The following is a 22,173-nucleotide window of genomic DNA, read 5'->3' as shown; positions in this document are numbered from 1 at the left end:
AAAACACACTTTCCAACCACTTCTACACTCTGCATACAAGGGAGCTAGAATCTGTCCTTCAGCGTAAGAGTCAAATTCCTAGAGAGGGGAATCAACTAATGTTAAAAAGTTCTGAAACCAAAGCCCAAGTTTTTTGTATGCTGGACTAAAGAGAACCCCAAACTTGAGAAACAACATCTTCAGTAACATTTTTAACTCTGGAAGTAGGCCCTAGTTTTGTATGTTAGTTCCTATATACAGGAATGCATAGCACCAAGATCCGGTTCACACAAAGGATTACCCTTCAGAACCAATACTATATTGTCCACATCCATAGCTACAGGTTCACTGTCTCATTATGTGAGAGGTTTTTTGATGCCTCTGTGATGAGTGTCAATTAGTTGCAACTCCTTTGTCATTTCCAGTTAGCTATTGGCTCCAGTAGGAGCAAATCTGAAGACTCTGAAAATCTGTCAATAGTAGCAACCATTTGCTGATAGCTATAGGATGCACAAGTGAGTAGTTATCAATTCATTAGCCACCCATTTACCTCATAAGAGGAATGAGTATGGACAGTTTCTAAAAATCTCTCTCATAGAAGTAGTTTGTAGAAGATATAAATTTATGGATTTAAGAAACAAGGTAAACTCTAAGTGAGATAAATCAAAGGAAATTGTGCTGAGTATTTTGTAGTTGAAATACTAAAAATGAAAGACAAAAGATCTTGAAAATAGCTTTAAGGGAAATGGGGAAAGGAAACAAAGACACTCTTTGATAAATATAATTAGGAAAAATGCTCTACAAATCTTCCATAAAAGAAATGCTAAAGAAAGTTATTCAGGCTGGAAGAAGTGATACCAGAAGAAAGCATATGTCTTTTTATGACATAATAAAATTAAATTTTATCATGACTCACAATCCTAAACATACAGTAGATTCATTTATAGAAAAAGTCTTTATGTGAATCTATAGTTTTCCTTAGCACTGATGTTCTTGAAAACACACACACACACACACACACACACACACACACACACACACACACACACACATACATATATGTTAGGTCTTAGAGAATGTCCATTTAGCAGTAGTAGGTTCTCCCCTATAACCTATCGCCTGTCCAGGCATAGCTCTTGGTCCAATAATGGTGCCATGTTTGAGCTTCATCTTGAGAAACAGACTTAAATCCAATCAGAAAGTATTTGGTAATGCTCATGAAGCTCTTCAGTTACATGTATTTTCAAATCACATATCTGACAAAAGACATGTGTCTAGAACTCATGAAGAACTTTCAGTATGTAAGAAAAAGATTACCCAATAAAATCATCAAATTATAGAAGTAAATATTCAACCAAAGAAAATTTTGCATTGGCAAGTAGACATATGAAATGGTGCCTAAATCATGTGACTAAAGAAATGCACATTGAAGAAGGTAAGATTCCACTATCCGTTGAACAGGATAACCAAAGCATAACCAACAGCAGAAAACACCTGGCTATGGCAACTGTGGCAAGGATGAATGAGAACAAGCAGGGATTTCACATTCCAGACTGGAAAAATAATATTAATGAAAATATCCTACAGCTGGAGTTTTCTTCTGCCCACCCAGCTCCTGTAGCTGCTCAGATCCAAGTAAACACACAGAGACTTATATTACTTATAAACTGTATGGCTGTGGCAGGCTTCTTGCTGTCTGTTCTTACATCTGAAATTAACCCATTTCTATAAATCTATACCTTGCCACGTGGCTCGCGGCTCGTGGCTTACCAGGATCTTTACATCTTACTTCTCATGGTGGTGGAGGCTGGCAGCATCTCCTGAGTCAGCCTTCCTGTTCCTAGAATTCTCCTCTATCTTTGTCCTGCCTATACTTCCTGCCTGGCTACTGGCCAATCAGCACTTTCTTTATTACCCAATCAGAGCAACACATTCACAGCATACAGAGTGATATCCACAGCAATATCCTGGTGGGTTCAGGTAAAGTTAACGGTACAGTTAGAGCTTACTCAGAAGTCCTACTCAAAGTCACTTAGGTAGTGAAATAACTATGCCCACACAGAAACACTGACAAACATGTTTATACAATTTCATTTGCTAAAACTTAGAGACAACAAACTTCCTTTGTGGGCAGAAGAGGTTAACTCCACTTGAAAGAATTGCTCAAGTGTAAAATCGTGGATCTGGGAGTGTAGCTTAGTGATAGACTGCTTACATATTATATGTAAGGCGCTGATTTTGATTTGTAACATCAAATACTACTAATAATAATACTTAAAGTAAAGGTACACATTACTGATACCACAATAACATGCATATATTTTAAATACAGCATACTATGTTAAAAAAAAAGGTAGATTCAAAAGCACGCCAGTGTATGATTGTATTTGGCATTCCAGAAAACGCAACAGAAGGCAGAACTGTATAGCTACAGCACAGGTAAATACAAGCAGATCAGACTATCAAGTGGCAGCTGGGGATAATTATTTGAGTGGCAGTGGGGACTGATGAAATTATTCCGTATGGTGATTGTGCTTGTGATTGTGGGAGTCTACACATTTGTCAAACCTCCTAGATTCATGAGGCATAAAGATGATTTTTAACTGCATATAAATTAAGGATATTTTTTAATTTAAAATACTACTCAGGTTTTCAGAGTCTCAGTACAGATTACTCTGTAATGGGTTATTTTTTTTTTCTAAAGAGGATGAAAATTTCACAATCTTTAACCTTCATTATCTCTATATCCCATTTTACCAAAGAAAATAAATAGAATTGTTGTCTCCTTATTACAAGGACATTACTATATTTGGGAACTCTGGTAAAATGTCTGTCAAAGCGTAGAAGAAAGGAAGACATTGCTTGCTCCTGGATAAATTGTTGCTGCTACATGAGTGGTCATTCTGTGAGAAGGGGATCTCTATCACGTTAGTTTTCAAAACAGAGTTGTCTCCCATGAAGAATCAATGAAGCTACCAGGTGGTTAATGTGCAAGAACACATGAAATGCCACCATCTTTATTAACAGTGGGAAACAGACCCTAAGAATAAACTGAGTAAAACATACAAATTGTGTGACTCTTTCTCTCTAGCCCCAACTCATTCTTAGGATTCTAGTAACATCTGTGAAGGTTTAAAAATAATGTATATGTTTCAATAAATAATATTTAGAGTTTGTATTTGTTTTAGGGGGCATTGTGGTGACAGCCTTTGGGGATCACAATAATCCAACCCTATAAACCACATCTGAAATTAATGTTGGTCTTTAATTTTCATATTTGCTTTCTTTATCTTCTTTTCTTTTTCATTTCATTTTCTCTTCCTACCCATTAGAAGGAAATAAAATGCTTTCTCTCTAGGTCTCTGATAGATTTTGCTCATTCCCCTTGAAAGCCACCACGGTTAGGAAAACTACAGTCTTACCAGTTTGAAAGCTATTCTTAAAATTAGTTAAATGGAAAAATAATCTGCATAGATATATGTAAATCATATCTGTTTTCTTTTGGTTCATTTTCACTTTTCAATCCCTGCTTTCCTTCTTCTCAGATTCCCTGTTTGTAGTATTGTTGCAGCCATGAAAACAGTATAAACAAAAAGAATCGATGCAGTCAGATATGGCAGCCTACGCCTGTAATACCAACGTCAGAGAAGCAGAGGCAGGAGAATCCCTGCAAGTTTTCAGCAAATGTGGCTGCACTGTGAAGCCATGTGGAAAGAAAGAAAGAAAGAAAGGAGGGAGGGAGGGAGGGAGGGAGGGAGGGAAGGAAGGGAGGAAGGAAGGAAGGAAGCAAACAAAAAATAATGATTGAGCAACAATTAAAACACAGCCATTGTTTGAACATATGACAGTGAATAATATCTATAACTGTTAGATCACTCTGCTAATTTATCCCTCCCCATTCAAATAAGCATCTAATTTTCTTAAAGCAATACAATTCATAGAAAGTTAATAAAATATGTTATACTCTGCTCTTTCGGGGGTAGGGGAGGGATTCCTAAGTCTATTAAAACTCAAGCTCGTATTAGTGGTCAGAGTCCAGAGACAAGGAAGAGGAATGAAACCACAGAGCAAGGTGAGGCAGGAGATATAACAAAGGGGGTGAAAGAACAGTTTGGTCCTTAAAACCCACAGAAACATATAAGGGAAGATTTGAGGAACCACCCTTACAGGAGCCTCAAGCTTCCAACTCCTTTGTTTTCTCTGTCTGTTTTTTTATCTCACCAGCCTTTATCTCAGTTACTATTTCTTTCCCTCACTATCTCAACATTGTCCACATACTCCATGTAGCTCAATTTTCTGTAGCAGAATGTTATCAAGGGCTTAGATCTTAGATATATCTGTCTTTATTGCCCCAAAAGTGCTAAATTAATGGACAACTGTTCTATCTTTATCTAGAATGGAAAGTTTCTTGAGATACGTATTTGGACACAAATACACATGTCCCAGAAAAACAATAAATAATTACATGAATGCTGCACTTTGGATGTTTTAAGATTAAAGGGTTCAAAAAATTCCCATGGATCAAAGGCGTTTTATTTTACTTTCTAGTGCTGTGATAAAGCACACTGAGCAAAAGCAACTTGGAAAGGAACGGGTTCCCTTCGTCTTACAGGAAACTCAGATGGGAACCTGGAGGCAGGACCCGAAATAAAGGCCACAGAAGACTGCTATGCACTCACTTGCTCTCAATGACTTGCTCAGCCTGCTTTCGTATAACACCCAGGACCACAAGCCTGGGAGCAGCAGCACATCCAGGAGCCTGAGCCCTTCCACATCAATCATTAAGCAAGAAAATGTCCCACAGACTTGTCTACAAGGCCAATCTGATGGAGGCATTTTCTCAAATGAGGCTCGCTCTTCCTAGATATGTTTAGGTTTGTGTCAAGTTGAAAAAAAAACTAACCGGCATAACATGAAATATTTTCCCCCATTTTTTTTTAAATTTCAACTTAGGAACAAGAGGTTGCCAGCAAACTTTTGAATTAGTACTAATAAGTTAGATTTTCAAGTTGACATATCTGTCTTACCCCCTTCATTACTACACATTTCTGAGCAATTAGAATAAAGTTTAATCTTTTCTAGGTTAATAAGGAAAATAGGTTATCTACTTTGTTTCATAAGCCATGCTCTAGCTGAGAAAAATCAATGATCTTTAGTGTGCTCATTATATGTAAATTTGACTGTGATATATGCTTGGCCATTTCAAAATATACTAAGCACATCTAGTCTTCTTCCCTCTGGGAACATAAAATCAAATATAGAGTATTATAATAAAGCCACAGATATCCATGAAATATATAAATGAATTAAGAAGTAGTTGTCAGTCATGAAATATATTAAATTAAGTGAAAGCTGATATTCACAGAAAGACAGTTCCCAGAGCATTCTGAATGGCTAACATGTCCCCTTTGCAACAGTGATGAGTGTCATAAGGGATGCTCCCCTGAGCCACTCACCCTACATCAGCAATATCACACACCCACGTTCGGTCTAAATCCGGTATTTCTGAGACTCTACTGTGACCCCTTGATTTTGTAGTTTCCTCAGACTTGCAGCTTTAGCTTCAGTCCTGACAACAAGGCATCCTCTTGTCGTGATATGTTAACTTGAAGGACAAAGGACAAATTAGCTTCACAAAAATTATAGTTGGAACGGGGAAGCGTATTTTATTAGTCCACCATTACTTGATGCTGGACCCAATCAGACAAATGGTAGCTCCTTAAAAATTAGCTGCAATACAGAATCTGAAGCTATATGAACTGAGCTTTCTAATCTATACTAATCTTACTAAGTCACAGTTAGTTGATTTCTTTATCTTTTAATGCATAACTTTAATTTTTTTAATTCTGTGCATACTTTTCTTTCTCTGTGACTATATGTACATGAGTGCAGGTGCCCTGGGAGCTGCAGATGTGGAACTCTCTGGAGTTCCTAAGTACCAGGAAGTGTGCAGACTCATGGTCTAGGGTATACATTTTCCTAATTTTATTTTTTACAGAGAATCTCTAATTTCATCATGGGCAATGTCCTCAGTAGCAGGTAGTGATGAGTTTGTGATTGCTTCTGAGAGCTGGCCTTCTGTTACTACCTCTGTGTTTATTGATATGAAGTCGGAACTCAGAAATGAGGCTTACTAGAAGCATTTGCCCTGCAGAGGTCAGCTACATACTACAGACCAGGTTTGTTCCCCCAGCAGAGGGCTAGTTGTTAAACATTTATCAGCACACCACTGTTTGGTTTCCTTGAAGTCACAGACTTACATCTGGTGAAGAGACATTTGCTGCTTCACATCCTAAATTTGGATCACTGTAAATCATTGGAAAGCTGTTCACTTCAAAAAATGTTTTATGAAAAACAGTTAATTTTTTTATACAATTGAAACTATTGGACAAGTATTTCTCTTTGAAACAAACTGTTTTAGCATATAGCACACTTTATGCGTATTTCCCTTCCTTGGAACAGTAATCTGTTTATTTTTATTAATATAAGACATATACTTAAGCCTCAAAATGTGATAAAATTCATTTTTTCTATTCAATCAAAATATTCCTATAAAGCTAACAAATTTTTTTGTGTTCATTTTCAGAGTCAGTATAAATGTGAACATGGTTTTAAAAAATTGTTATGGCGCCTTAGTATTTTTTCTTTCTATGTAACAAAAGTCATGTATGTCAGTTTCTTATGCTCTGCATCTTGGAAGAAACTTCTCTGAAGAGGGTTTAACAGACTTCTCTTGATTCAGGAGGGCATTTTCACACATGAACTCACAGTAGTGTGACAGCATGCTCAAGACCTGTGCAAACTCAAGTCAGACAAAAATCCCAGAATGGAGAAGGGAGGTAGACACGAAGTCCCACCCCTAGAGATGGAGCTACTGGCAACTGGTAGTCGGAGGGGGGGGGATTTCTTTAAGAGTGTAGCCCCTCTTTTTGACCACCACATTCTAGTGGAAGGCCACATACCCAGAAATATATGCATAGTATAAATTGGAAGTGATTGGTTAAAAAAGAAAAGAAGACACCTGTTTTGTGGGAAGTGAGGTGGAGGTGGATCTGGAGGACTTGGGGAAAGGGATGAATATGATCAAAACACATCAAATGAAATTCTTGAAGAACTAATGGGAAAAGGGAAAAAAAGGCATTATCTCCATAAATTTAAACTTTTTTCATTGTATACATTCATGGCATATGATATTACGTTGCATAGGGACATTTGAATTCAAGTATATGTTGTACATTGAGTATATTTACCTCACACTTCCCTAACCTCCCGTCTCTAACTCTCCCTAATCCACTGGTCCCCTTCGTTCCCGAGACAGGTCCACTTCCCCTTTCTCGTCATTTATACATACATCATTTCTTGCTAGTTTATGAAAATTGCTTCAGTTAATCTTCTGGAAATATCTCAGTTTCCCCATGATTTTAGTGTCTATAATTTCAAAACTATTGCTTTAAGAAAACAGAAACCTAAAAAGTTTGCTGCTGATAAATTACCTCTTAAAAAACAAAACACACAAAAGAACTAAGAAAGTGTTGCCTAAAGAAGAAAACTGTCAGTAGGAGAACCTGAGGTATAAGAAAGAATAATGAAAAGTAAAGAGAAAACAAAGTTTAATGAAAATAAATATGAAATAATAACACGGGGACCAAAAGATCTAATATATAAGAAAATAAAATGGCAAGCACAAAAACTTCTAAATAGAGTATACAAATGAAAAACAGATGTTTGTTTGAAATTATTCTTCTAGAGGACGGATAAGATATTAACTATAGACTGTAGTTAATCTGATATGGGTGCTAACGTTTTCTGAGGAACCATGAACATGTTAACTACCTTTATATAAGAATATATGAATTTTATGGAATCCTGGTTAAAATGAATGAAACAACTAAAAGAGGCAAGTAAAAGGTGAAGTAATTTCAATAGCAGTGGGACAGGGGACAAAAAGATGGTAAGAGCCCCACTGATTCTCAGCCTGTGAGTTACAACCTCTCCGGGGGTTGAAAGACCCTTTCATAAGGGTCACATATCAGACACCCTGCATATCAGATATATACAATATGATTCATAACAGTAACAAACTGCAGCGATGATGTAACAACAAAACAATTGTGTGATTGGGGGGTCACTAAAACATGAGGAACTGTACTAAAGAATTGCAGCATTAGGAAGGTTGAGAACCACTGAGCCAGAGGAACAGGAAATTTGATCTAAAATTTCATCTGAAAACCTCAGAGAAGATATACCCATGAAGGTTTACCAACATGGCTGCGTAAATATGAACTGCACAAGGGGAACACCAGTAGACATGCTTACATAGAAAGGGGAAATCTCACATGGCCTCAAGCCCACACAAAGAACTACAGACAGCTAAAGAATACTGAAAGTGGGAGAGATAGTCTTCCTCAAGAATGGGCCCCCAAACTGTTTATCTAGTACCAAGTGACCAACCATGAACTTATATCCATACAGATAACACTATATAGAGTGGGAAGGTTGTATTTATATATTTATGAGAATATATTATATAAATTAAAAATATATTAATATATGCATATACATATAAAAACATGTTGTGTGCAACAACAATTAAAGAATAGAGGCCATGAACTTGACAGAGAACAAAGAAGGAGTGTGCTTGAGAACAGATAAAAGGGGAGAAAAATTTAAGTGTATTTTAATATTTTTAAAAGATCCTGAGTATACCCAAATATAGCATATGTAATATTATATATATATATATAAAATTAAAACTAGTGCAAAGATCAAATGACTTTTTTTGTTAAAAGGCACAAGCATGAGGCTTTCCAACTTATGTGAAACAGCAGTTTCTTTTTATTTATTTTTTTCTTCCTTTTTTGTTCTTTATTAAGAAATTTTCTACTCACTCCACATACCATCCACAGATCCCCCCTCCTCCCTTCTCCCACTCCCCAGCCTTCTTTCCCAAGCTACCCCTCATCCCCACATCCAGTGGGAAGGGCCTTGGATCTGCCTAGGCTCAGTGTGCTGGGCTCTGCTGACTCCCCATGGGAAACAGCAGTTTCTAAAGACCAGCCTTCTCCCAGACTCCACAATGGATGCAGTGGAAGTCAAAAACCAACTTTCTGGACTGAGGGAGGAAGAGCATCAAACCCAGAAATTGAGAATTCACAGGTCTGAGGAAAACAGAAACTCTCAGCACTATCTGACCACGAAATCTCCCACCTCAAAGATTTGCTAATAAGCAATGACTCATAAATGATTGGCAGCAGACCAGAAGCCACAGAGAGCGGCATCTCTGATATGTCGCATGCCTCCAGTTGTAGAGAGGCGTGCACGGCCGTGCCTCAAAGATGGCGCCGGTGTCCGGCTTCCGCCTTCCGCCTTCCCGATGGCGGGTGTTCTCTGGGATAATCAACTCCTTATTTGGCTTGGGCGTGGAATCTGGCTTGCTTGCATATGTCTGACCCTATCGGCATTGTCCACGTGGCACTACAGGGTTGGTTGCCCAGTGGCTATAAAAAGCATGGGCTGGCTTTCCCCGGGGTCAGAAGATTGTTCAAGGTTCCTGAATAAACTGCTTGGAGAAGAGCCTGGTGTTGCGTCTTCCTTGCTGGTCAAGGCGGACGCGTCATCCAGTGCTGGAGAAACAAACTTCAAGTTTCAGGAGACCAAAAGAGGAAGAAGTGGGAACACCAAGATTCACAGAGACATGCTAGGTCAGAACCAGATCTCAAGTGCTGGAAAACCCAGTCTCTTGTAGAGCTCTACTTCTTTCTTCAACAAGCTGATCATATTTTCTTTCAGTTTAAAATTTTCTTCTACTTCTTGAGTTTCATTGCATCACTTTATTAACAACTGTGTGTCGATCTGGTTTTCGGTCCTGAGATTCTCAGTGGCTGTTTTCCCATTGTTCTCTAATCCTGGAAACGGTGGATGTTATTACAGTAACTGCTCAGTGCCATCTTCCTCCCAAGGTGACTTGATCCTCTTCCATGAGGAAATTAGTACTGGGTCATACCTTACTGGCATGGTAGGAATATTTTATATTGCTGATATTTATATTTCATACATGTTTATAGTGTGAATCAGATTAAACTTCCATTTCTTCCCTCCCAACCCTCCCATAGCCTTAACCTACTATTACCTCCCTACTCCAAATTTTTTTTTATTTAAATCCACTGAGTGATACTAGCATGTGCTACACTGTGGCAAGAGTGGCCTAGCAGGACCCACAACTAAAGAAAACCAACTCTCCCTCCCCCAGCAGCCACCGATTGCCAATAACTCCTGAGTCAAACATGGAACTTTGTGCTGGATTTTGCATAACCTGATCTTTACAGGCTGTATACACATATTTCTGAAAATTTTAAGCAATGTAAGTGTATAACTCTGTACTTATATATACCCTAAATCATAATTTTAAAGTATATCAAATGAAAACACCAACAAAACAACCAAGAAAAGAAATAATTCTTCTATTTGAGACATATCTTTCAGTAATCGATAACTAAGAAAATAATCTCTCCAGAAAACATATATTGAATAATAGAACAAATAAATTTGAGCTAAAAGGCCAACCATCCTCACTGGTGAGTGTTTAACCAGGGATGGTCCACGTGTTGTCACTGTGCATGGACTCAGTTTTAAAGCAGCTTGCAACAGGAGAAGTTGGATAGTTTGTAATGGGAGAGTTTGTAACAAATAAATTTGAATGAAAATTATGTTGTTTCAATAACTAACCTGTAGATATTTTAAGGGAACCAAGAATATTTACTATAACTGGCCAGTATCAGATCATTAAGGAAACTGATGCATTTCAATCTAATATAATACTCTTTTCTGACAAAACATAATTGAAATAAAAATCCATATGAAAACATATATTTAAAAGCCACATATACTTGAATTTAACCTATAGGCAAAAATTATAAGATTAGAAAATATCCACAGCTCAATAATGGGAAGATATACCTTAAACTAAGTGTAATGCATCTGAGAAATAGAAGGAAGAAATTTTTTTTCTTTTTATTTTTAAATTTATTTTAATTTATTTTGCAATACAATTCAGTTCTACATATCAGCCACGGATTCCCTTGTTCTCCCCCCTCCCGTCCCCCTCACCTTCCCCCCAACCCCCCCCCCCCCATTCCCATCTCCTCCAGGGCAAAGCCTTCCCCACAGACTGAGGTCAACCTGGTAGACTCAGTCCAGGTAGGTCTAGTCCCCTCCTCCCAGGCCGAGCCAAACAATCCTGCATAGGCCCCAGGTTTCAAACAGCCAACTCATGCAATGAGCACAAGATCTGGTCCCACTGCCTGGATGCCTCCCAAACAGATCAAGCCAATCAACTGTCTCACCCATTCGGAGGGCCTGATCCAGTGGGGACCCCTCAGCCATTGGTTCATAGTTCATGTGTTTCCATTCATTTGGCTATTTGTCCCTGTGCTTTATCCAACCTTGGTCTCAACAATTCTCGCTCATATAAACCCTCCTCATTCTCGCTAATTGGACTCCCAGAGATCCACCCAGGGCCTAGTCATGGATCTCTGCATCCAGATCCCTCAGTAGTTGGATGAGGTTTCTAGCACAACAATTAGGGTGTTTGGCCATCCCATCACCAGAGTAGGTCAGTTCGTGCTGTCTCTCGACCACTGCCAGCAGTCTGTTGTGGGGGTATCTTTGTGGATTTCTGTGGGCCTCTCTAGCACTTTGCTTCTTCCTATTCTCATGTGGTCTTCATTTACCATGGTCTCCTATTCCTTGTTCTCCCTCTCTGTTGTTGATCCAGCTGGGATCTCCTGCTCCCCCAAGCTCTCTTTCCCTCAACCCTCGCCTTTCATTACCCCCACTCATGTCTAGGCTGTTCATGTAGATCTCATTCCATTTCTCTGTCATTGGGCGATCCCTGTGTCTTTCTTGGGGTCCTGTTTTCCAGGTAGCCTCCCTGGTGATGTGAGGAAGAAATTTTATGTGAGTTAAAAGTTTGTGCTAAAATAAAAAAGACTAAATGTGAATTAGAATTGATCAGTTTTCTGAAGAACCTAGCAATGAGCTCAGGAAAATAAAAAGGGAAAATAATATCAATTATCTAAGTAACCATTGTGTATTTGTTAATTTGATCAAACTGAAAAAAGCTGAGTGCTGAAAAGAACACGGATGAACAGGAACTCACATATATAGGTATATATTAGAGCTATTGGAGTGATCAAAAGTGCAACCATAGTAGGTACGAGGGAGTAACAAAACAAAAGCATAGCTGAGATATGTTAATAAGAAGCATCGGCATGGAAAACTGAAGAATATTCCTGGGCTGCTTGGATTAATAAAGACTCCAAAGGAATACTGGACACGTGATCAGTATGCAGAAATCGACTGTTTCTATGCACCAATCACAAGGACTGAGAAGAAATTCAAACTAAAGACATTACATTCGATAACAAAGCTATGCGGTGTCTAAACGAGCTAAGAATGAGCCTAACAAAATATTGGGAAGGCTTTTTTTTTTTTGGTTTTTCGAGACAGGGTTTCTCTGTGTAGCTTTGCGCCTTTCCTGGATTTCGCTCTCTAGACCAGGCTGGCCTTGAACTCATAAAGATCTGCCTGCCTCTGCCTCCCGAGTGTTGGGATTAAAGGCGTGGGCCACCGCCTGGCGGGAAGGCGTTTTTTAAACAGCTAAATGAGAGGATAATCAGCACAAAGATGGAGCTGAGAATAGATCATGGCAAGTCTTTGGGATCCAACAGGTGACTGAATACAATTCTGAAACCGAGGGGATTAAGGAGGGTGAGTATGGTCTGGCCAGGGTATGGAAAATAGACTAAAGAGGAACATTCTAGATCCGGCAACAAACCCGGGAGGCTTTGACAGTGACCGGGAGCAGGATGAGTGCCCAAAGATCCCTTGTGCTCTGGTCGCTGCCTGCCCGCGCAGCACTTCTATCTTGCTTGCTTTGCTCTATGCATTCTTAACACTCAACGAACTGGCTGCTGCCCCTCATTCCTCAACAGCTGTGGTAAATTGCTGCTTTCTGGAATCTTCTCTAGACTCCCCTTCCCAGACTGGCCTGCATAACTGTTTCCTTTCAGACGCAGGCTAGCTGTTTCACGTAGCTGTGAAAGTTGTACCGTCCCATTTTTCCCATGATGTTCTTCTCACGCCACAATTTTAATACCTGAAACCATGTGTTGAAATGTTCTGTTGATGAACGAGATCGTGGAAGAGATCTAACAACAATAAAATAGAAAAAACAATGTATGTGGCAGTTGTTACTTATGACTCATGTTTAAAATCTAGTGAGAAGACTGGCAATAATTTGCTCAGTACTATGGTTGATTTTCCTATCTGGGAAATGTGGAAATCTGACATTTCAATTTTAACCTTGGTGAGATTAAGTGGAGAATTTTGACCTAAGTAAGGGGATAAAATAGGAGTTTGCAAAGTATGAAATTCCTATTTGGACTATTGCTTGCTTTGTGAATAAAATTATATTTGAACATAATCATGTTTATTCACTTGCACACTGTCGATGATCATTTCATTCTACAACATAAGATCTAGGGAGTTCTGATACAGGCCATGTGGCCTAAAATGTCGAAAATATTCACTCTCTACACCGAAGTTGAATGCCTCCTGTTCAAAAGTAAATCCAGAGCTCACATGCTCAGCTGGGAAGTTACCACCCAGAATGTCCATGAGTACAGTATTGGACAACATACTTAAAGATTACCTTAAAGATTGGGTCAGTCCGTGGTATAATAAATCAGTTAAAGCCACACAACAATGCATTTTGGAGTAATTATAAACTTAAAAATTCAAATGAGAGAGAAAGAGGAGAAAGAGGGAGAGAGAGACTCACTGACAAGAGTTAATGGCTGACTAGCTCCCTGAAAAAGAAAAGGAAAGGTTAAGGACAATGACTGACCTTTGTGCTCTCTCATAAAAGCAGAGGAGACACACACACACACACACACACACACACACACACACACACACATACACACACACACACCAGTTTAGAAAGATGCAAAGAAAACCTGTTAGGATGGCTATTATGCAAAAGACAAAAGGTTAAAAAGTGTGGAGAGAATGCCAACATACGGGAACCTTACATACAGTTGATGGAAATGTGAATTAACATATAGCCACTATGGAAAACAGCATAACCATGCCTCAGACAATTTAAAATGGAATAGCCCTGTAAGCTAACTATCCACTACGTATGAAGGAAATGAAACCAGTATCCCAAAAGACATCTACATTTCCATAATTACTGTCTTTGTGGTAATATCACATGTGTATCAACTAGATACACATCCAAGGAAGTCCTGAGTATATAGATATTTCCTTAATAACTCTTAATTAAAAGTGAATAAAAGGGTATTTTGAAATTTTACATATTTTAGTATAGCTATAAGTTACAATCTTCAATGATTCACATAGAGTCCAAGACCATTTGAAGATGGGAGAAATCATAACTACCCATTTATCAAATTGGAAAAGGGTACCTCTGCAAATATCATACAGATTAGTTTTACTTGAATGCTTCAAATAGTAATTAAACAAACCATCAATTAATCATTCTGAATTACACAGAAATAACTCCCTGGCAAAAAATTAACAGTTTTCTGACAGGGTATTGCCTTAGCTGTCCTATTTGGATTGCAAAATGTTGTCTTTAAGTATTACTAGCAAAATATTGATTTATTTGCTCTTTATGAAGGGCTGTGTTTTTTTTCATTGTAGATACAATGTTTTATATACCAGAAATCATCCTACAGAGCTGCATCTAGAACTTTTGGTAGTATGTGCTAAAAACATATATGTAAGTGAGGATGTAGCTCAGACCAGAGTGCTTTTCTGCCATACACAAAGACCTGGGTTCAAACTCCAGTGACAAAAGCATGTATACTTATTCCCTTTGGGAAAACTAAGTTAAAACTTTAGCATATCCACCGTATTTTGTTCCTTAAATTACTGAACCTATTTGGGATATATGTTCTCATCAGTGAACATTTGACTGTGAATGATAGTGCTTACAGGTTTATTTTAAGGACTAAATGAATTAACAAATAAAAAGTATAACCCAGTGTCAGGCAATATGACTGATGCTAGAATAGTTGTCACTATTAAAAGCTACTGTCACTAGAGGAGCTAACTATGGCTTTTATCACATATACAAGCTCCTTGGTAAAGTCAGTTATTGTACTGGTATTCTTTCTCCTGATGATTGGTTTGCTTTTTGTGTACAGTATTAGCTTTCTACTGTGGGTTTTTTCTTATTTTTAATTAATATGTACTTAATTAATGTGTTTTTAATTAGTATGCTTCAGTAGATATCTCCAGCTGATTGAAATTTGGACCGTAATTACATGACAATACTTTTAATACGCATGGCAAACCCAAACCACACGTGCTGCCATTGCATTCACTCCAGGAAAGGATCCGCATCACCAGTGGCAGCAGTTTTCCAGCTGAGTTCTAATGTAAGCGCCAGCACCATTTCCAACATGTCACTGTGGAAGGCAAGAGCAGGAAGTCAGAACAGTGCACGGACTGAAACCTTGCAGCCACGAGCAGAGAAAATACCAAGTTAGCAGTGGTTTTGGTCTAAGGGCCGACTACTAAGCACCTAAGGAAAGAACATTTTCCAATGATCAGTGATGCAGGAAAGTGAGTAAATTGAAAGAGCTTGACGATACATCTTTATACTTCTCTTGTAATAAGAAAACCATGATGCGAAGTGGGGAAAGGCCTATATCAGGCAAAATACTAACTCTGTTCCAATCCTCGCATTTACGTTTATTACAGTTCTGCTGGATGGATGACCTAAGCTGTCTTGTATCCGTTCATCTTGTTAAACAGGGGTTTTAAAGGAACTTGAAATTGCTTTTTGAATTTTACAGTTGCTATATCTAGGATATTTTTTAAGAACTCTTATTGAAATCGTCTCTTCTCAGGGAAGAGAGCTTTCAAATCTCTGGAATTTGGTAAAGTCAATCAGAACGTTAAACTGTCTTCCAAGTGGGAAATGGAGTACACACATGCTGAGCATCTCTGTGACCTTTGAAATAGCTGCCCCATGCTGGTTGCAAAGTGATATCATGTCACAGCACTGTCAAGACCTTGAAACAAGACATCCAAGCTAAATACCAATGAATACAAAGCTAAAGAAGCGTAGCAATGAGTAATCCCCCGTTGCATTCCATCCATCAAGTATCTAAATGAAAAGTTTTGGTAGTTCGAAACTTCTCACGGGCAACTTCAATGCATGCATGGGGGAAGTCCAAAGCATCTTCAGAGAAAAGCAAAGCATTTCTTCTAGAGTCCAACTAGCTCCCATCTTATTGGGGAAAGCTCTCCGAGTTAACATCAAAAGAGAAGGCAAGGCAGCTGCTGTTAGCTTCATGTGTGACATGCCAACTTCCGTTTCATCAGTGGGAACGTTTGGAAAAGTAGGTCGTCTTCAGTCTTCAAGGATAGCCAAGGTTTGTGTTTCCCCCCAAAAGGTTACAATGTATGTATTAGGCTGTCAGTTTACAATATCAGGGGACTTAAAAATATTCACTGGGGAGGTGTCAAGATAAAGACAAAAATGAAGGTCAGAGGACAAGAAACACAGTAACGAGAAATGCTGGATTAAAATTGAGAAGAAAAAGAAAAGAACTCTGTGAACAAATTTACGTGCTAGAAGGCCATGATAATGACAGAACTGTAGCTACTGTTAGCCTGTGTGTACAGAGTTCTGGGTGCAAGAAAGGCGAAAAACAAACCTTATCGTGGAATGAGACTGAAACAACCAACCCACAAACAGTAGTTTTGATGTCAAATCTTCACCTTTATTAAGAACTGGCTACGTTTAAAGTGTGTTACTGAAGTCGAGTTGCCAATCCTGGAATCCTGAATTAGATAAATGCAGGCCCATAGTTTTAGGCAGTGCTGAACCTAGAGAGAGCCCCACATAGTAGAGTGCACCCAGGCAGGGGTCACAATGCAGAGAAGAGAGCTTACCTTACAAACAAGCATACCCCTGGCAAGAGTCAAATGCACCCAAGTCAAGCCTGCCAAGTTATCCTGCCTAAGTTTGTCATTCAGTTTATTTTTCCTATTTCCCTAGACCTTGAGGAGCAAAGCAGAGAGAAAAGAATCAGGTCTGACTTACTGAGTTCCTTTCACAGGAAAAAAAAAAATCTAGGGGAAGAGTAAGCACCTTACCCAACAATAGGAAGTAGTAGTCTAGCTTGGCTAAACAGGCTAGGGCAGGATATAAGGAGGTTAAAACTTTGAAAAACTTATCCAGAGAGGTTAGAAGTTATAGAGCGGTACTTTAGGATCTAGAATGAATCTTAGTCATCCCAACCCAATATTCATGTAAATGACATTTTGGAGAGCATTTAATATTGAATGAAGGAAAAAGGTGATCAACCAAGCCCACATTTTGCATCTGCATATTTTATTTGAGCTAATTCTTTTCTTTCCTGGCACTTTGTGTTTTCCAAACGGCTTCTGGTGATATTTTATTTATGCTCATAATTAACTCTTTTGGATAAATACAACCATCATTATTATTTCTATCCTATTTAGTGTGTGCAGTGTACACATGTGTGAAATGAATGTATTTGTGGATTGGGGGTATGAGCCCACACATGTAACTGTGGAGGCCCCGGAGGTTGGTGTTGGGTCTCTATCACTTCTCCACTGTATTTTTGAGGCAAAGTCTCTCAGTTGGCTGGAAGCTTGCAGATTATGCTAAAGTGGCTGGCTAGTGCGTTCGTGGGATCCTCCTCTCTCTACCTCCCTGTGCTGGGATAAAAAGAAATGTCTGACTTTTTACTAAGGTGCTGAGAGTTAGAACTCTCTCCTCACATTTGCACAGCAAGCATCCCACCCCCACCCCCACCCCAAGCTGTCACTAGAGCCCCTTATCTGTATCTTAAAAAAAAGACACTCAAAGTTGAAGTTCCATTTTCTTGAAAGAATGTATTAGAACCAGGACACAGGCTTCCTAAAAAATTTTATGACTAGAATGTGAAATTTTTGATTTATTTTTTGGTACAAGTAAAATCCAACAGAGAAATCTCGGTGATATTTTGCAATCTGTTAGTCTTATTATCCACTGTGTTTCTGAATACTCCGAATACAAATTTCAAATAACTGGAGCTTCAGGCTTGAACAAAGATAACAGTAGCTACCTTTTAAAAAAGTCTTTCTGTGTTCAGTTGTTAGATTGAAGTTTTTATACATATCGTCTATAGAATTGATGAATCCTATGTGTATAGGGTTGAGTTTAGTTATATTAAAGATATCTATTAAAGATAGATTTACAGATACATTATCTTATGTTTATTTTGCTAAACTTACAGTAATATAGTAAAGGTATTTAGGGAATGTTCTAGTTTGCTTTATGTTGCTTTGATAAATACTATAACTAAAGCAACTTGTGGAGGAAATTGTTCAATTACATTAGAGTTTGTGGTCTATCACTGAGTGAAACCAAAGCAGAAAACTGGGGCAGGAACTGAGGCAGATACCTTGGGAAAAAGCTGCTCAGGGGCTTGTTCTCTATGGCTTACTCAGCCTGCCCAGGGGTGGCACTGCCCACAGTTGTTTGGGCTCTTTAACATCTTCACTAATCAAGAAAAGCCCCCACAAACTTGCCTCCAGGCCTCTCTAAAGGACACAAGTTTTCAGTTGGGGTTCCTTCTTCCTACACAATTCCAGCTTCTTTCAATTTGCCAAACAAACAGCAACAACAAAAAACAGCAAATCAAAACAACAAACAAAAAACTAATCAGCACAGGGAATAAAAACTTTTATGTCTAAACTATTCCCTTCTTTGCTTATATCATCTAACTAAGTGTTGGGCTCTGTGTTTCCTGTTTTTTATGTAAACATGGGCCTTGTCCTTAAGGAGATAGACTCAAGTCAAAGAAATGAATATAGGGATGAATGTGATGAAATTCTGCTGCAGAAATGGCAGGAAGAAAAATTAACACAAAAGACAAAAAGCAAATTTCTTTAAATTCCAAACTTAGAATTTTCATTCTGGAGATGGTACATGATATGTACGTTTTTCTTCCGGGTTAACTTTATTTATAGGTGCTTCATTCTCCTGGCTCAGCATATCAATAAAAATTATTTCTGTTCACTGTCCATAAAATTCTCAAGCAAAGAGTATAAGTGACTGGTATTAATTATCAGCTTATGTATAGTGACTTTGACATCTCCCCGATTCCCCGATTATTGCAGTGTCTGCAAGTACAGAAGAAGGATGCTGGGTTTACAGAGGAGACAGAATAACGTAACACCTGAATGACACATCTCTGAAAGGCAGCTTGTTCCATTACCTTCCTCCTATCTCAGAGCAGAGTGACAAGTTCCTATAGGGTCTCTGGACCAAACCAACAATGAACCAGTAATTCAATGAATCCCCAGAAAGGACCTGCCACAAGATTTGCTCTGTACCTACTGGGATATTTGCAGTGAAATTCAGTATGTCCACCTCATATAGGATCCTATGAAACTGATTGATACTGTGAAGGAAGAATGGGGTCATCTTTCAAAGAGGAGGAGATATTTCTGAATCTTCTTCTATGAAAAGTTCTTTAAAAAAGCTTATTGTCGATTTTTAAAAAGTGTGCCTGTGTTATTTTTCTGATGAAGCATGCCTGGGCTTCACTGTCAATGGTGCAGTGCATTCTACTGAACTGCAAAAAGTCCCGCAGGGTCTTGATTGTTCTTTTGATGGGAACATAAGCCATAATTGATACGAATGGCCAGTTAGGGAACACTCAGTTCTAAAAATACTTACCTTCTTAATATGGGACCCACCTTAGTAGACACAACTGGGACACACGTATCCAGTTCTGGTAGGAGTCCTTCGCTGTGATTTATTTGCTGTATCCAAGTCGTCTACACACCATTATTTTCTTCCTTGAAATGAGTAACCCATCCAATTACATGCTCCTCATAGACACTTGAGATATGACCAACAAATAACAGATGTACTTGATTTCACAAGCTTGCTTTAATTCTTGAAGCAGTCCCTGTTTTTAGTGCTAACAAATGTATAACAATATAGGCCAAGAGGTTGCAGGAAAGCCCAATGAGGTCTTGAGTCATCTCACAGAGACTGATGGCAAACTACCTATAGTATCAACACTTTAGGCAGCAATCCTAAAAGTGACAGACCATTTGTCATACCGTAGGGGACAAGCAGCATCAGTCTATAGATGTGAAACAGCTGCAGGAAGGAAGAAGTCTCAGAAAGGGCAGATGGAGAGGTAAAAAGGAATGAAGCTGTGGGGTCCTTGTAGGCTTTCTCTGATAATCAGTATGGTAAGACAAGCTGCCAAGATATGGGACCAAATAATACACTGACACTTAAATAATATGAGTGGATAATAATGATGAGATTTAAGGCCGTAAACAGAGAGAAGCCTGGCCTATTCGACCAGCTGTTATCATTAAGGTTAATTTAGAAGGTATCAGCAATGGAACCGCTGAGTTAAGAAGAATATGAGAAAATAGGAAGTCAGAAAGTTTGATGGACTGGATTTTTATGTCTGGCACCTTCCCCAAAATGTGCAAGTTGAGGCTTAACCCCAAGTATGCACTTAATATAAGAAGGTAATTAAGGTCAAACGAGAAAGCAGGGTTGAAGCCCTAATCTGGTGGGATTAATTCATTTATATTAGTTTTTATTTTGATTTGTTTTAGTTTGCTGTGTGTGTTTTGTTGTTGTTGCTGTTGTTGTTGTTTGGTTGGTTTTGAGACAAGAGGTCACTGTGTAGTCCTGCCTGGCCTGGAAATTGTTATGTACACAAGGCTTGCTGGAAGATTTGAAGATATTTCTGCCTTGACATATTGAGTGCTAGCATTACAGGCATGCACCACTACACTTGTTAAGAGTAATAGCTTTTAACTTTTTCATTTTTTTATTATTTTTAGTGTGGGTGGGAACGTGATATGTGCAGGTGTGTATAAAGGTCAGAAGACAATTTTGTGCAATCAGTTCTTTTTTACCTTTATACGGGTTCTGGGAGTCAAACCCAGGTGCCAGTATTTCTTGGTAAGCAATTTTATCTGTTCCACCATCTCATTAGATCCTAAGATGTATGTTTTTATCAGAAAACACAACTTCACACACAGAGCAAAGGCCACAGAGCATGCCATAAGAAAGCAACCATCTGCAACCCTTCACCAGATACCAACCCTTCCGGAAACTTGGTAGTGGAGTTAAAGTCTCCAGATCTATGAGAAAGTAGATTTCTGTTATTTAACTTACCACAGTTTGGGGTGTTTTGCTTCGGCAGCCTGAGGAGACTAATAGAGAAAAGGCATTGCCACGCACAGAAATTAGAAAGGGTGTTATGCGGTTTCTCATTTCTAGTTAACTGGGGTATTTACAGCTATCACAGTAGACTTTATGTTTCTCAGTGGGATGTAAGCTGCAGAGGAGTGGGGAATTATTCCAGTACTGCTGCTGTATCTTCAATTCCTAGAACACAGTAGGAGTTCCATACATATTGGGGGAATCAATTTCACTTTGCAGAGACTGGCCAGAAACCTGCACTGGGGGAGTCTATGGGAAAACAGAGGATGTAACACACCCTATAATGGCATTTGGGCACAAAGAAGACACAGCACTCATATCATACCCAACACAGAAAATCTTGTAGAGGCCATCATTATGCATCCTCCAAAGTTTCAGGGCAAACGTTATTTTCTAGACTGTTTGTCAAATGCAAATGGGAGTTTGATTGTCATTCAGAAGCAAGATGTAGAAAAGGTATTGATAAATATCTTTACTCCCCAAGAAAATAACCATTATTTCAAAATATATAATCAAACTAGACCATGACCCAATGCTGAACACACAATTGAAAACAATGTATGAAGATCACAAGTGTGTGTGTGTGTGTGTGTGTGTGTGTGTGTGTGTGTGTGTGTGTGTATGCACGCATGTGTATGAGAAAGAAGAAATGTCAGAATTCTCGGACTGCTCGCTGATAAAACAGGTCTAACCAAAATTAGATTATTAATACTATAGCCCCTTAAATATAAAATATGTGAACAAATATATGAAAGACTTGTATGATAAAATCTTTAAGACATTCAGGAAAGAAATTGAAGAAGATATCAGAAGATGGAAAGACCTCCCATGTTCAGGACTAACATAGTAAAAATAGTCATCCTACCAAAAGCAATATA

This window comes from Peromyscus californicus, unplaced genomic scaffold (assembly GCF_007827085.1).
Source record: "Peromyscus californicus insignis strain IS unplaced genomic scaffold, ASM782708v3 Scaffold_6__1_contigs__length_162567912, whole genome shotgun sequence".
In the NCBI taxonomy this organism is placed as follows: domain Eukaryota; kingdom Metazoa; phylum Chordata; class Mammalia; order Rodentia; family Cricetidae; genus Peromyscus; species Peromyscus californicus.
Note: the sequence above shows the minus strand (reverse complement) of the source record.